Genomic DNA, 16,804 nt, shown 5'->3' with positions numbered 1-16,804 from the left:
TGTGTAATCTTCTTGCAAAGTCTCCATGCCTTTCATGTAATAATGAAAACTTTTTCCTAGTCAGGAAGGACAAGTTTTTGCTGAAGGCAAAATCAGATATGTTGGTAAAACTGGGCTTCAAGACCAGATCTGACAATTCCCCTAAAACAAGAGCTGCAAATATTCATACTTGCCCCTTCCTCACTGGGGGTTTTTTGTGTGGATGAGCTGTTTCCATGAGGTCTGCATTGGCATAGGGCTTTTGTACCTACAGACGTGTGCATACACTGGGGGGACGGTATTCAGGTGTGTGCTTTGTGCATAGAGCTGTAGTTACTCCGGCTTTGTGTGTCCAAGAAGATATAGCTCTGTATATTTGCTAAGCTTCCATTTCAGCTTGACCTTCTTTAAAAATTTTGGTAGTTATTTTTGGAGAAAACTTCCCACAGAAATGATTTTGCCGAGGAGTGTAGCATTTACTTTGCTTTCCTTCCTGGTGCTCTTGTCATGTAAAAGATGAACTGGTTAGTCAAAAATAATTATCTCCAATTTAATTTATCTACAAAGTCATGCATTCCTACTGATGTCAGATACCTTTTTTTTTTTCTCTGAAGAATCCACTCTTGTGCTATATATAACTGAAAATGTGACCCTAATTGGGAACTGGACCTTCACTGAAAATTGGAATTAAACTTTTTGGAATAAATTTCGGATACATTTTGGCCCAATGTACTAAAGTCTTATTGGTACATATCTGAAAGCAGAATTAGGCATCCGGAATACATATTGTATGCTTATGTGAGTTGTTTAATGATAGACTTTTAATTGTTGAGTATATTGTTAAATACAGAAGTTAAAGTGAAAGGAATTAAGTGGAATGATGCTTTAAGTTCTTGATGAGACACCTGATCCTCTGTTCAGTGTCAGTTAATTTCCTTGTTTCCTGAGAGGCTTCTTATCTCTCTGTCTTCCTAATGCTTTTACTCGTCTGGCAAGATTCATTTGCATTTCCAGGATTGAATAGTGCATATTTAACAGGTGTACATCAGTGTGATACTGTGAACTTCAATGGACATATATTGGTAATGGATTTGACCTAGCACTTTTTGCATTTCTGAGATCTGTGACAATTGGGAAAATTCTGCATCCCCCAGCTGGTCACTGGTCATGGAAAACCTGTCCGTGGAAAATCCCTTAACACGGTTCCAGGATTAATGTTGAGAGCTTGCTTTGTGTTTCAGCATGTTTTCCAAACAGGACAGTGTTGAGTTGCTAACTGCCCTTTGCGTGGTGAACGGAGCAGCACAGTAGGCAACAAACCTCCCTATTCCAGGCCACTAGCAAGACGCATATGAGATTTTAAACAAAAATTAAACTCTTTGTTAGTTTCAGTGGCCTTTTATCATCCTCCAGGGTTGAATTCTAATTTGCAAGGAAGTTCTTCTTTCAGTTTTTAAGGGAGAGCTGTCAAAAGTGAGGCAAGAATCCTCTCTGCTTTTTGGAGAGCAGAAGGTCAGAGTGCCAAGAGTTTTGTTTTGGTGTAAAATTTTGATGAGTTAACCAAACCAATGTGCAGACTTGCATAAAAATCCGCCCCTTAGCGAGTCATGAAATAATACTGCATTTCCATTTTTATTTTTCACTTGCTTGTGCTGGAAAGCTTTGGAAGACACATGATGCTGTCAAGACTGTCAAAACTTCATATAGTCAGTTTCAGCTCTAAAAAAAAAATAAATAAAAAATACGACTCCGGTGTGAATGGGAACAGGGAGAACCTGGCAAACTCTCTGACATCAAGGAATGAGGAGGGTGTTGAGAAATTCCCCCTCTCCAAGATCATGAGCAACATATGTTCAGCTTGGTTTTTCTTGTTTCTTGGGGAGTAAAAAAAAAAGGCCATCTTTTTCCCCCCAAAATTCCCATGCTTGTGAAAGAAAACAGTATATGCTAAATTTTTGTGCTAGCATAGGTTTAATGGGGAGGAATGTCTATCTCTGTGACTGGCTTCAGATCGTACTGATAACATTGAGCTATGGACTGGCAGGTGTGCAGTCTATTGGTGGGGTCTCATGGAAGCCTGTGGGTTACTGGAGCTTCCTGGAAATGCTGTTTTCATGCAGAAATTTAATCACCCCAGATTTCATGCAGAAATTTAATCACTGGAAGGGCAGCGTGGTGGGACGTAAACATTCCAAGAGGTTTTTGGAGTGCAGCAAGAATAGTCTTAGGTTGCAAGTGCTGGATGAGCCAAAAAGAGGAGATTTTCAGTTGAACCTGTTACTCATGAACAGTTTGGGACTCTGAAGATTAGTGGCAGCTTTGGCTGCTGTGACTGTAAGATGATGGTATGTAAGGTCCTGAGGGAAGTGAGGCAGGTGAGTGGCTGAATAAAGAGGAGAGCGCCACATCATCTTGGAGATGCATAGTGAGAGGACCACAAGAAATGGATCTGTTCAGATTTCAAAGCTGAATGTAACTTCGAAGTTAGCTGTGCTTTGGGTGGAGAGATGGACCAGATAACTTGCGAATGTCTCCTCCAACCTGAATTATTCTATATTTTATTCCGTATTTGTCATGGCCTTTAGTGGGGTATTATCTCCTGCTTTAACAGGAATCTTTAATTTACTGTTCCTCTTACTGAAAAAGCTCACTCTTCTGACCGGGAGTGCGAGTTCTCTCATCCTTGATTTTTAATGTTGCAGTATCAGCTATTAGCGTGTATTGGAAGGGGGTGATGAGTGAGGAAGCTGCAGACTAAATCAAGGACCTGAGTATTTTTAGTCAGGAGTTGAGAACTGGGAAAGAAAACAGGACTTCATGGTCATCTTGTTAGGGGATTGTTCCTACTCCAGCCAGACCAAAGCCAGTCATTCTCCCAGAGGTGTTATGACTGAGTCAGGCCACACTGCATGAGGAACTGCTGCAGAGATCTTAATGCAAATATTTTTCTCTACACTGTTCTTTATGAACCTTCACTGTGTATTTTTAACTCCGAGGGAATGGCATTTTGTGTTAACTCTATTATGCAGCCTTTATAAATTGCCTGAGCTATCAGATGGATCACAGACTACCGAAGAGCAGCTGTATGAGGAGTGCAGTCATTTTACTCAATGGGGAGTTGCATACACTGGACTTTGAAAGACTCCATTTAAGGGGTAAAAAAAAAAAAAAGAGATCTTCAAAGCCGGCATTTTTCAAGTAAATAACTCTTTAGCTTTGATATGCCTGCTTCATGCTGCCTTGTCAGTCTAGAGGAAAGATGTACCTTAAATCAAAGTGGACAACTGAGAATGAAAGCTAATAAAAGATTACAATAAAATAAAGGAATCCCTGACATAAAAAAAAAAAAAATACAAGACATGTTTTTATATCTGTTGCAGCAAGCATTCATAGGAGTGAATAGCTAATGTACAGTACAGGCTGAGACACTTTTGGTGAACTTCTATCATGTACTTAAAGCTCTTCAGAGTGATGTGAAAAATAATAACGGGGGGAAAAAAAAATCCCCAACCACAGAGTTTTTCTGTCACCTTGCAGAATTTCATAATGTTACCATTATGAAAGCAAAATCTCTAATGGGCTGATACTAGTTTTGCTGAGCAGGCAGGTACACAGTGCATAAGCACACGGATCAGGATTCATTAGCCTTATATTTTAAAACTGAAATCAACGTGATTAATATTTAGCAGAGCAGTAGGTCACTGACCCGGAGCAGTCCTGTAGAGGCCATCATTAGAGACCAGGCATGGAGGAGGCAATAGTACATGGTTATAATTGAGAGCATTTATCACTTTTAAGGAAGTTTGTTTGAGCTCCTGGTCTTGAGTGAGCATTTCAGACTAGTAATCACTGCTGAAAATAGGACAGGCCAGTTTGGAGTTTGGTCCTCTTTCTCCAAGTAGCTGCTGGTTTGGGGTGAATAGATGTTTCTAGCTTGAACACATTTCCACATCTAACACAGCAGTACAGCACAGGGGTGCACGTACATTGATGTAACCCTGAGGCAGAATCTACCATGTTTTAGTGAATGTGACTCAGTGGTGTGGCTCTGTGGGGCCTTCAAAGTTGCTGGTTTTTTTGCTAAAGCCTCAGAATGGAGAGAGCAAAGGGGATTGTCAAGATGTGTCTATTCAAGTACATGGGACACAAATGGAGAAACGAATCTGCCCTTGTTGTAAGAGTATGAGGTATGTTACAGAGGTGGTGATGTGAGGTATGAGAACAGGATGGGCACAAGTCTATCTAAACCTACTTTTGAAACTTTGCTTGCATGGTGGACATGGAGAACACTTCAGTCTGACCTGTCCTGGGACCACTGCCACGTGCTATTTCTAGCTCATTGAATAGAAAAAGGGACAGGAGGTGTCCCCCTTCCCATTTGTGTGGCTTTGTTCCTTTGCTTCTGAGTGCTGAATGGTTTGTGGGACAAGGATGGCTCCGGCAGAGAACTGACTTGTTGAGAGGCCTGGGAGAACCAGTTTGAAGAGATGGTGAAAATAGAGTTAATTGCTTTGCTTCATTTTCTCCATGTATAAAAGAAGGGTTAGCAACACTTCTCCTGCTTTGCATGGTGAGAATGGATGTACTATGGTTTCGTTTCAGCTGGTGCAATTGTAGGGAACATACCATAGCTGTAGCATTTGCCATCCTGGTGTCTTTGGTAAGGTAAATAGCGACTGCATGTCACCTCAGAGGCCTTGGTGTATTCAGCATTTCCACAGTGTTCTTCCAGTGGGGACTATTTTGGTGTTTGTTTCATTCCTAATTTGTGTAAATATGGTTGCAGAGAGGATGTCAGGACAGGCTTCCATGCAAAAAGATTTAGTAGCATCTGTTGCTGATGGCAGTGAAAGTTACTGGGGGAAGAGGGGGGAATGGGATGACCAAAACCCCAAACGAAACAAAAAGAAAGAGAAGGGAAAGTGGAAAAGTCTTCACAGTGGCCAGCTGGAAGAGAAGCGATGAAATCCTTCCCCCAACGCCTCTGCAGCAAAGCTCTGTAATACTTTGATACAAGAAACTATGTCCTTTCATCAGGACCTTCTCAAACTCCCAGGTGGTTGCAACTGCTTGAGCTGGGGTTTGTGCTGGGGGGAGCATGTTTTGGGCAGGGGGAGGTGCTGCCTGCTGAGTTGAGCTAACGGAAAGCCGTCAGCACTGCACAGGTTGAGGCACGTGAGACACTGTGTACATGCACGTCCCACGTGGGTTTCCCTCACTGGGGCTGGGCAGTAGGCATCTTGTAATTACGGATTTTCCACGCTCTACTTTCCTTGCCATGGATTCTGTAGGAGAAAGTGGTAGTATGGAAAAGTTCTCCTTCGAGAAAAAAACTTTCATGACTTGACAGATGAAATGATGCCACAGTTCTGAAGCAGAAGAGCATGTGTCACTGTGAAGAGTAGGCTCTGGCTGACCCTCAAACTACTGTTGAAGTTTTATCTTTTTGTAGGGAAGGATTGTGGCAAGTTTTACCTTTTGTAGGCAAGTGTCCTGCAACAAAAGCAGTAAAGCAATAGTATCAGCACATCCCTCTCCCACTAATGCCTTGCTGTTTATCCACATCTTAGAAAACCATTCTCACAGTGTGGAAAATTGTCAAAAGATTTCCAGAGTACTTCATGCTGAATTGCACCAAAACTGTGCTGCACAGTTCTCTGAATGTGATAACGGCTCATTTTTTTTATAGTCAATGCAAATGAATTAATAATGGTTTGCCACTTACTATAAATAATGCCCTATTTCCTCCATGTAACTGTGCAGATCCTGCAGAAGATCATGTTTTTGAGACTGTAGGCCCAACAGAGCTGTTTCTCTAGAAACAGTTTGTACTGGTAGAAATGATGTGTGCGTGGTTTTAGGCATATCTGCATATCTGGGAGCAGCTAGTTTTTTCTTCCTTTTCTTCTGTGGTCTCTCCTACAACATCTAAAAAAACCCAACAGTCAAGTGACCAAACTGTGTTTGACAGAGACTCAGTCCCAGGAAAATGAAAAGATTTGAATTTAACCAGGGAGTGAATATCAAATAGAGACTGGGATTATGGGTGATAAAGTAACAGATGAGGAGTGGTGCAAGGGAGGACAGCTTCATTAGGGAGAAGTAGCAACAGTATGCTGTATGCAAAATATGTTGTTATTTCATCTAAAATATTACTGCTTCTGCATGTCAGTCCTTCAGGAGATTTGCGTGAACATAAACTTGGCATGAACAGAGTTCTGTCCAAGCCGATGGAGTTCTGCTTGAGTCAGATTTACGTGATCAGATCTCCTTGAAGTTTGAGTTGCAAATCTTTAAGGATGGCATTTAACCAAATTTTGGGCCATCACATAAATAATTTTGAAACATAGAATATATTATGGGTGATGCTTATTACCATGCTGCAAAGCACTAGGTGGAAACTACCCAGTACAAAATGTCTTGGATAATAAACTCTGTCCATGTTGTACCTCACCAATCATACATGGCTTGTTAAAGCAGTCAGGGGGATAAAACCTCTTCTATACTCACATGCTTTGCTTAGAGGAACTGCCTGGCTGAGGTACGGAGATAGCAACAACACTAGTTAAAGGTGCTTTTTCATTAAGAGATACTTGCAGGTTCCTGGGTTATCCTTTGAGAGCAATGTTTCACTTGTAGTGTGGTCTGCTGTGAACTCTCATGGGGAATCACATGGGATAACTTGTTCCTGAAATTACCTTAAGTGCTCCCTAACACTTTAACCTGGATTTGCAGTGCGTAAAGGCTTATTTTGAGAAGGATAAATTCAGTGGCAATTTAGGTATATGGTATGACCCGGTATTTTAAAAATCTGTTGTAATCTTAAACCAAAATATCTTCAATGCTATAGCATACTGTGTACAGCGATACACAAAGAAATGTGTAGGTTGTGAAGTGTTTGTAAATGTTTTGCTTTAATTTTTAGAAAAAACATGTAGTAAAGAAGAGAAAAATAAGGAAAGAGAGGTTGAAGCAGCTCAGCTAAACAGTCTTTTTTTTTTTTTTTTTTTGAGTACTGACAAGTTTAAATGTCAAGGCCATAATAGCCATTAATTCAAAATGTTCAATTCTAGTTTTGTTTCCAGATTTGCTCTCCATGCCACAAAGCCAAATATAAGTTAAACTGTGTTCTGCTGAAACGTGGCCACTAAGAGAGTAAGGTGTAGTAGACATTTTACTTGAGGAACGTTATATAATGACCAATAATTTTGGTTAAAACGAGGTGGCAACATCTCTTAAGTCTCTGGTTTAGTATGCAAAAAAGCACCATCTTGGTATATCTCACATAGCTGTGTTTTGTATCAGCCAGAATGGCTAGAGACTTACCTCAAAATGCTGGATGTTGCACTGGGGATGAATTTTTGCAGTTAGCTACGTTTACCGAGGCATACAAATGCTTTACTGCCCTGGGCTTTATGGTGTGTGTTTTGAGTAAGAGAGTTTGTCAGCAAACAATGCAGCATATTCCAGGAGAGCGGGGAAAGCAATTATCTTCCCTGGCACCCTCAGTTCAAAAAACAGCAATATTGTGGGGCAGGGAGCTAATTGCTCCATCTGTTGCTTTGGGCCTCTCCAAGGGAGAAGAGGTCTGTCTGCCACATTGTCTAGTGCACGACACACCGAACGTGAAGGGTAGTCCGTCCAGACAGGCTGGGACTCAGGAGCAGGCATGAGCAGACTCTCGTTGGAAGTGCAATTTTGCTGTTATTGCATTGGCTTTATTATAACCTTAATGATTTTCAGTACATCATTGCAGTAGCCAGAGTTCTTGTGTGTGTTATCTGTCAGACTGGAATCAATGAGGTTCGTTGTTTTCAATCAGAACTTGTATTGGATACATTTTTCTGCCTGTTGGTTCAGTATGATCTTGAACAAAGTAAAGCTTTCTGTGCGTGCGAACTACTGTGCAAAAATGCATTTTGGTGTCTGCACAAATTGCCGTGGCCCAATATTATGTCTACATTTGCAAAAAAGTCCTAAGTGTACACCAGTTTGTATTGATGGTCTATTTTACTTGGTGTAAAAGAAGTGCATTGGCTTTTCCATCTTCAGACTTGTCCTGCAGTGTCTTTATGCCCTTATACATATGTATGATGTTTTGATATATATTAGCATTGCTTTGTAATCTTATATTTATGAACTGCTTGGGGATTCTGGAATGGCAACTGCAAGATATTTGTGAATTAAAAATATGGATTGAGCTGTTTACTGGTATATACTTTTTGTTACTGTTCATGCTACACCTTAAAAAGTAAAAAGGCCTTAATGTACTCTAGCTCACATGAAGCCTGGAGCTTCAGCTTTCATCCAGTACATCAGCACTCCGCACCAGGCCTCTGGCAACTCCTGCTACGGTTTTCGGTAGCTTAAAGTAATAAGAACAAAATTCAAGCCCTGACAGGGAGAATTTCTGATTATTCAGAGTTTGTTACAGCTTTTACTGGTCAACACCTTCCATTGTTTAACATGCCTGTGAACATCCTGCTTGCAGACTACATGGTGTCTCAGGGAGTGACTGAAAAGTCATGAAAGAGCTGGATTTGTATCATCTGAGCCATCTTCCATGGCAGCACTGCGTTACATTCTTATTTCTTTCTGGGAGCTTCTTGGTTTAATATAAGTTTTAAAACCTAGTTTTATGCTGTTTATAAATGGCTGCTGGCAAGGTTTGTCAGTTATTTGCAGAGTAGACATAAAAGGAAAGGGAGGGAAGTTATTAATACTCAAATATCATTTTCTGTCTGGATGGCTTCAACGGGACATGAATGTGAGCTGTGGTTACACATTTCTGGGTGTGTAACCTGGTCAAGTTCAGCTGAAGATGTATTTATGTAGATACATCCACAAAAATTGGTAAGATGGCAGTGGGGTTTCTTTCTCAAAACAAGAATGTTCTTTTGTGGCTATGTATGTAAATATTAGCATTGAACTTGTTAGGGTAGTTTTGTTAGGGCATGTGGTTGAAGGTGAGATCTCATAAGCCTTATGAATACGACCAAGGGATGTGGGAGACAGTTCATTATTCTGTCTCTCATATGAGGAAAAAGAGCTCGTGAAGGCTGAGATAGCAGTTAGTTATTATAGGTACAGTAGTTTTGAAATAACCAGACATGGAAGGGCCCTGGAAGGACTGCACTGTTTCTGACAGTGCAATCTTGTTTTGTGTAGAGAATTGTACTCTTCTGTGTTGTGTCCAATCCAGATTTAGATTACTAAAATGATGGGATTGTCACAGGGTGCTTGTACAGCTGTGGATTTTAGTTGCCTTTTGCTTTCGTTGCTTACATTATGCATATCCCCAAAACTTGAGTCAGCTCTGCTGATTAGCTCATCAAATGTATGAACTCCTCAGCACCAAACTTTGTTTGATCTTTGCTGTGTTAGAGTTTTAAATGATAAAGCAAGTCTGTGCTTTTCTGTTGAGTCAGAAATAAAAAGCACAAATTTAAAGAGCCCAGGAGGTTTCTTAGTAGTCTATCATTTCTATTTATGATACTTTATTTTGCAATATGCTCCACTTAAATCTCTCTCCTTCTCTAAATACCATCATTTAGCCTTCCAGCCAGAGACAGAGTGATGTGCTTCCTTTGGTCAGGCTGCTGGGGGTATATGCAGAGAAAGCAAAACTGAAGCACCAACTTGAAACTTTCTTCCCATCTGGCGAGCACAGCAGACCAAGGGAGCAGCTCCCTGCCTTCCCGGCTAGTTAAGCTGGTAACAGGACAGGCTGCACTGGGAGCTGCTGCCGCTGTTACTCTTTGCTGTTCTGCTGCTTCTCAGCCCCGTCGTGGTGGTAGCAGCAGCAATTCAAAGAGTGAAGGTTGCATAGCTCTGTCTTAAAAGTACCACCCTCAGAGGTAAAAAGCACCTTAATACAAAGAGCTCTTATCACCAGGTCCCGTTTGTTACATGCTTGTCTGTAGCACGTTTTGCTGTCCCTGGAAGAGGATGAAGATGCCTGTTTGCAAAACTGAATTGTTTCCCTGAGCCTCATTCAGTGCACAGGTGGTAAATCAGGCCATGGTGAAAAGGTTAATTTTACCTTACTCGCTTCCCCAATATTTATGTTTTGAGGTTGAGAAAAGGATGAGTTCTCTTTCTTAAGCGTAAGATTAATTTTTAGAATTTACAATTGATGTGAGTGTGGTTTTAGATGGATACTGCTATTTTCAACCAAAGCTTAAAAATACGAAGATCAACACTTTAGAGTTGAGGGGGTGGCTCTCAGTTTGAAGTTAAAGATAATTGAACTGGCTACAGAAGAAAAATTCAGATTTGCATTTAAGGCTGATTTGGGGGGAATCGTTAGCTGTAGTAAGTAATATTGATTTGTTTTGGGGGATTCAAGAGTTCAGAAAGAGCACTTTTCATCTTGTACCTGGTTTTTCAGTTACACAAAGGAAAACTGTGAGACAGATTTTTTTTTTTTTTCTCCTGTTCTCAATACCCAGGTACATAACTGTGACTAAGCTGTCCAACTAAGTGACATGCCTGCAACATATTCTTGGCACCTGCAATAGTGGCTGCAGTTTATTCTTTTTAAAAGTTTCAAACAACCGTCTTCCCAATTGGTGGGGGACTTCTTCCAGATCAGGAATTTGACATTGTTTAAAATGTAAAAATATTTACTGCTTGAAATACTAAATAGCCTGCAAGAAAATACATTTACACTAAAAGCAAACAAAGCCAGAAGTCCCAAAGAGTTAAAATATTGGGGGGGGGGGGGGGGGGGGCAACCAAAGCCAAAACAAGTTTGCAGATACTGAAAAAATTATCTCCCACATTTTCCCCTACATGAAATGAGTCTCACGATCTTGTTACTATTTTTGTTTAAAGACCCCTGAGTATGTGTGTACTTACTGGCTGCTACAGCAGGAAGGTCAGTGAGGAACAAATTCTTGAGGCTGAAATCGCAGGTGCCTTCCAGTAGAGCTGCATCCAAAGAAAGCTGAAGCATCCCAACGAGGTGCGTAGGGCGGAGGAGGATTTTTGCCTACCGTTGCTCATGTGCTTGTTTTGTTGACACCAGTTTCCATAAGAGTCAGAACTGAATCCTCTCATGTCACCTCCACAGATCAGAAGAAAAATCTGAGGCAATAACAATCCTTGGTTTGATTTTTGTAGCTTAGCATAGAACAAACATGACAGGAAGAAGCTTGCTCTCTTGTTTAAACCCAAACAAAAACGTAGGTGCTTGGGTGTTCTGTGAAGATTTATTTCATGTGCAATAAAACATACAACCTAAGGAAGTAAGGCTTCTTGTAGAGCATGGCTCACTGAAGAAATAAAATAGGCAGACATGCACAGACAGGCATACATGTGCATGCGTGCATTCACGTGGACTTTAATACTTCATTTTATATACATGAAAGTCAATGACATGTAGTAAATGTGACCTGACACACTTTAAATAACTTTGTGATTTGGTGGTGTTCCATGTTCTAAAACTTGAAAGCATTGCTATAAAGAGCTTTTGGAATATAGATGATCTTGGCAGAGCAAACCCTGAGTGTTTGATTGGCTCAGAGAATATTGCGAACTAAGTGATAAGAAGAATTGCATAAAGACGAAGTTTCAGTTCCTAGAAGAAGCTTGGATAATATAAAGGTGCAGATAATTTGACATTTATCTATTTTCAGTTTTGATTCATTTCTGTAGTTGTAGATGTTCTGTTGATGGAAGTGTACGTGTGTAATCTGCGTATCAGCCTGTAAGGAGGAACTCATTAATTTACAAAGCTTTCAGGGAAACATAAGCATCAGGAAAACAGGAGCCATGCACAGACAGGCAGCTCTGGTGGTGAGCAGATGGGGCTCTTGGCTCTCCTTCCCTCCCACTGTCATGCCCTGCCAGTCTTCCTGGGACAGGGACCCTCTCCCCCTGTTTTTTAGCATTTGTGCACATACTTCCATGAATAGCACTTACCTGCAGTGTTAAAGACCCACATCAAGACCTTTTTTAACTTGCTTTACTGTCAAAATTGGTAATTTGAAATCTGCTTAGACCAGGCATTATATGGAAACTTTCAGATAGAGGCGCTGTATGGGAGCCTCCAAGCATACTGCATTGACTATTGCCCCTTCCTGAGCTGCAGCATCAACTATTGCCCGTGAACAAACACCAATCACAGGACTGAAAGACGAGTTGAAACTTGGTCAGAAGACACCCTAACAATTCAGCCCATGTCTTTTTTCTGTGCACAGCAGTTGATAAGAGCTGTGGAGCAGTTGAAAAGAGGCACTGGAGGAGCAATCTGTGCTATGAAAGGGCAGGTCACAGTCAGGGGAGAAGGGGAAACAACATCTTCAGAAACGCTGTGGTTTGAATTGGATTATTATTAACCCCTTTGCCAGGTGGTATCCTGTGTGCAGCCAGCAACTTTGACTTTTTTTTAAGTCTCCATATGCATATAATTTAAAGAATTAGGCCGTATTTGCATCTCAGGTCACAGAGGAAGCAGAGCAGAATATAGAAATCCTTTCAACAGCAATATTGTATCTGTTACAGATACCAGACACAGAATAGTAGCTAATCCTCTCTCTTGAAAAGAAACCCCTAAATGATCCTGGATCAGTGACCCTGAATCCGTGGTTGTTCCTTCAAGTTCAGGATGGGGATTTAAATGGGAAACAAGTACGGTGCTAGATGATGTGTAGATAGGTAAAAGAGGAAGAAAAAAATAGCAGAAGGGATAAATTGAATGTGTCAGTACAGGCAAAATGTACAACACTGCAGCATTAATATAGCACAGTGGTGGAGCCATCAGTAATGGGAATCCACAGAAAAACAAGGCTAGGAAACAGCAGAGGTCTTTTTCACTATTAAGCCTATGAACCTTTAGGCTATTCCCCATTAAGGGCATGTAATAAAACATTCTCAGCTGTTTCCAGAACACATTTTGTGGCAGTGACCATAGCAATACAGTGAAAGCGTTGGCTGCATTTTATAGAGGCTTCTGGAAGCATGAGATACTTGAAAAATACATTGGAGAAATGCTTGAAAACACTTTGGGTCTGCCCTCAGGCTGCTACTATAATGTTGGGCTGCTTGCTTCTTTCCTGTATTGTTAATCTGTCCTTTTTCTGTGTACTTGGTTCCATGCCAGTCCTGCAGTATAGAAAATCAAAATGTCATCGATGACAAAGACGTTTGAAGACTGAATCCATGCTGACAAGGAGCCAGGTGGTGGCCACCCTGTCAGCACCATCCTCTCTCTGTAACTGAAGATCATTATTAAAATAAAATTTAGCAGTACATTTTCCTAGTTGTTGAGGGTGGATGAAGTTGAATGTATTTTGATGAAGTCCAACTGAATCGCACTGTCTTGCTCTTTTAAAATACTTCATTAAAGTAAGCAGTTATGTAATTGCCTTTGCAGGCCAGTGTTACAGACTGTTTTTCTTTCCCATCCATCCCTGGAAGCCATGGCTGAGTTTTAAGCAATGTTTCCCCTTTCCTCTAGTGTTGTATATTAAATTATGTGACCAATTGTGGTCTATTTCCATATCTTGTTTTATGTTTCTCCTAGAAAGTTCATTTCAAACTGTACTTAAATGAAAGGGGCACATCAATCATTTTCAAAGGAACTGGTGTTGGATGGGAAAAGGATTTGATGCAAGTTCATTGTTTGACAGATTCAGCCCTTCCTTGCTGGCCTTGTGGTCCCTCAACCCTGTAAATAGTCAGTTGTTTGTTTTTTTTTTTTTTTTTCTTTTTTCATGCTGAAGGGTCTCCTGCTTCTTAAACAGAAACTGAGTGCTTAGTATGTTTTTTAAGTGTATGGAAATCCAGTGATGTAAAAATCGGAGCTTTTTGAATGCTGCAGTGTGTTCCATTCAAGTAACCAATTGTTTCCTTTTGGCCACAATAATACTGGTTTAAAACAGTTATTTGTCATGAAAGATGATAGCTAGCCCCTTGTGATCATACTGTTCATAAAGTGCAAAATGTAGGATGACAAATACAATTTCTTAGAGGACCCAAAAAGGATATGATTCAATACATTGTACACAAGAATAACTGAACTGTTCCTGAGCATGCAGAAAAATAACAGACATGCCAAGTTCGGTGGGTTTTGTTGCGTTGGCAGTGTGTATTCAACACATTGATGGGAACAGTGTGTCAAGTCATGTGGTGGAGAGATAATGTTCATTCTGAAACAAATAGCAAATTTCACATTTTTTGTAGTGGGTGAAGAAGCTGGAGCTTAACACCAGCATAGTTACCTATTTATAAAGAGACAAAGAGTTGAATGACCCTGAGTAGTTCAACACAGGTTGTCCTACCTCAGAGTTTAAGCATGCTAAAGATACTGTGGTCCATATCATCTGTACCTGTTCAGTGAACCTTTATGAACTATATCTGAAGAATTTATTAAGGATGAAAGCAAAGAGGCCCTATAGGAGTTACTTTAAAAACCAGTAGAAATTAATAAAGAATTATGTCTACTCCTAAAGATTTTTAAGACCACTCTATAAAATTCTACAGCGGGAATAAAATTAAGTGTTAGGTTCTATACAATGATATGAAAACACTACATATAGAATGTAATAGAAGATTAAATATTTTGTAAGGTACATTCTTGTAAGAGATAACTAAATATCACTAGTTTGCCTGGACCTTTAATCAATATGAAATTCAATTTGAAAGTGAATAAAAGGGGTAACAACATTTCTGCAAAGAAAAAATCACAATATATCACAGTCCTGGGAACATATGCAGTTCTAAAGTATGGCAGAAATGCTTCAGCAGCAGAAAATGATAGCGAAAAATGTCCTCTGAATGGTATTTGCACACCAGAAAAGAACTGTTGTCAGAGTGCTCCAGTGTTTCATGGAGGTAGTGAAGACATCAACGGTACAGGACGTAAAATGAGGGAAGGCCAGGCTCCAGGCTTTGTAGTATCAAATAGAGGTGACTTTATTTTTTTAAAAATAGCCTCAATAATTTTACTGGTGTTCCTTATTCAGTTGCAGAACAGTGAGTAGTATTCCACATGACTGCACTCAGGCAGACCTGGGGATAGATAATAATTCAAATCACCAGAAACATGCAGACTGCAGAGGTTTTAAAACCACATTGCAAATGCACCATTACTCTTTGTGGAGAAGAATACTGGTTGATTATTTTCTGAGGGCTACTGGTCACAAACTGTACTTGTTCAGATTCTCAGTTACGTCTATGAGGTTTTATTTTGTCTGTAATTGCATAAAATCCAAAAACTGTGTTATGAACAACATCAAAGTTCATGATCTGTACTATGTTGAAGGAATTGCATTTTCAGTGATCCTTACTGTGAAGATGCACTTCCTTCAAATATTTGCCAACAGATGGTTTTGGTTTCTTCAGCTGCTTCGTGAAATTATCAAAATCTCACTACTACTAGTTTGAAAGATTTAATCATTGTTAGGGCTTTTAGTACAAAAAGCATTTTTCAGATAGCTGATCTTTTCAGTTCTGCTTACTATAAATGCAATTAATGCTCAATTTTCTTTAGAGCTACAATATTAAGAAATGTCAATGGCATGTTTTAGGTGATTTGATGCTTTAAAAGAGACATATAAGAAAGGAAGAAATAAAGGGGAAAAAATAGACAATTTCATAGGAAAGTGGGTACTTGTAGAGCTGCTTCTTATCTGTGCAAGTCATTGTACTACAATCATACTGATATTTTTGATGTTCTGGTTTGTTTTGGATTTCATCATGAATGTGGTAGATGAGATGTATTTTAGTCCAAGATCTCTCAAACCACTTGACCCCATTTCAAAAATGAATTTTTAAAGGTGATGTGTTGAAGTATGACAAAGGTGTGCTACCATAAGGGCTCTCAAATGCCCTTGTGCCATTGACCAGATCTTAGTAATATCTCACATTTGCCTCACATCATATTAAAGTCACATAAATCATTTTTTCCTCCACCCTGTCCTTCTTCCATATCAGAAGTGAGATTGCTGTGGTACCTGCAGAATGGGGTTTTTTTCTTGAAAATGAAAGCAGCAGCATTTAGTGACCAGCATTTCAAATGGAGCTAGTAGCATGGTTTCAAGTAGTTCTTTTAGATTTAAATAACTTCTGACCAAAATACAGGCTTTTAACATTTAGGCCAGTACTGTGAAGTAGAAAATGTCAAAAGAAAAAAAAAAAAATCTTATTGTTTGGTCTGTGCATGTAGCTGTAAATATTTTATAAAGCTACGGCCAGCCAACAAGTAACTATTCAGTCTGCCCATTGTGACTAATTAGGAGATATCTGAGCGTTCTACTGACACAGAGCCTTCAAACACAAATAGCTAGCAGCACAGCAGAGAAATATTCCTTGTTGACTTGTACTGGTTTATGTTTTTACCTTTATGCTGTACTGCTGCAGACAACATTAGATGTCTGCTGCTCAAACAGAAATCTAATTGAGCTTCCTGATCTAGTATCTAGTTCTACTAACGTGAAAATAGATGGACTGAAACTTTATTATCACTCTCTCTATATATTGAAAATTAAACAAAAAATAAGTGGGTAGAATACCTGTATTTTATAGCTGTAGCCTTTGGCAAGAGCAGTATATGCTTCTATAAATTCTGTTTGATACTGTTGGATCCCTTATGTGACAGCAATGTTGAAAGAGGATTATTGCAGAGAATCCAGGCATGAATAACATGCCAGCCTAGTGGTGTTCAGACATGGGAAGGTGGTCGCAGCTTTGAAACCAAGGTGTTTGCTTTGTTTTCCTTTCTCCTTTCTGGAAGACTGGGAAAAACACATTTGAATGATGCTTATTTACAGCAAGTAACTTGGTTGTTCACACAACCTTCATTGTCTCCCCCCCCCTTCTC

The 16,804-nt window shown here is 39.9% G+C and overlaps 1 protein-coding gene across 9 annotated transcripts in view; it reads left to right on the top strand.

Annotated features, from left to right (window-relative positions):
- PTPRT (protein tyrosine phosphatase receptor type T) overlaps positions 1–16,804 on the top strand; it is a 474,436-nt gene that overhangs the window by 252,550 nt on the left and 205,082 nt on the right. The window lies entirely within an intron of this gene.

The sequence above is a fragment of the Strix aluco genome, chromosome 17 (assembly GCF_031877795.1).
Source record: "Strix aluco isolate bStrAlu1 chromosome 17, bStrAlu1.hap1, whole genome shotgun sequence".
NCBI lineage: Eukaryota > Metazoa > Chordata > Aves > Strigiformes > Strigidae > Strix > Strix aluco.
The sequence above is the reverse complement of the archived record's forward strand: the minus strand, read 5'-3'. Positions and strand labels throughout refer to the sequence as shown.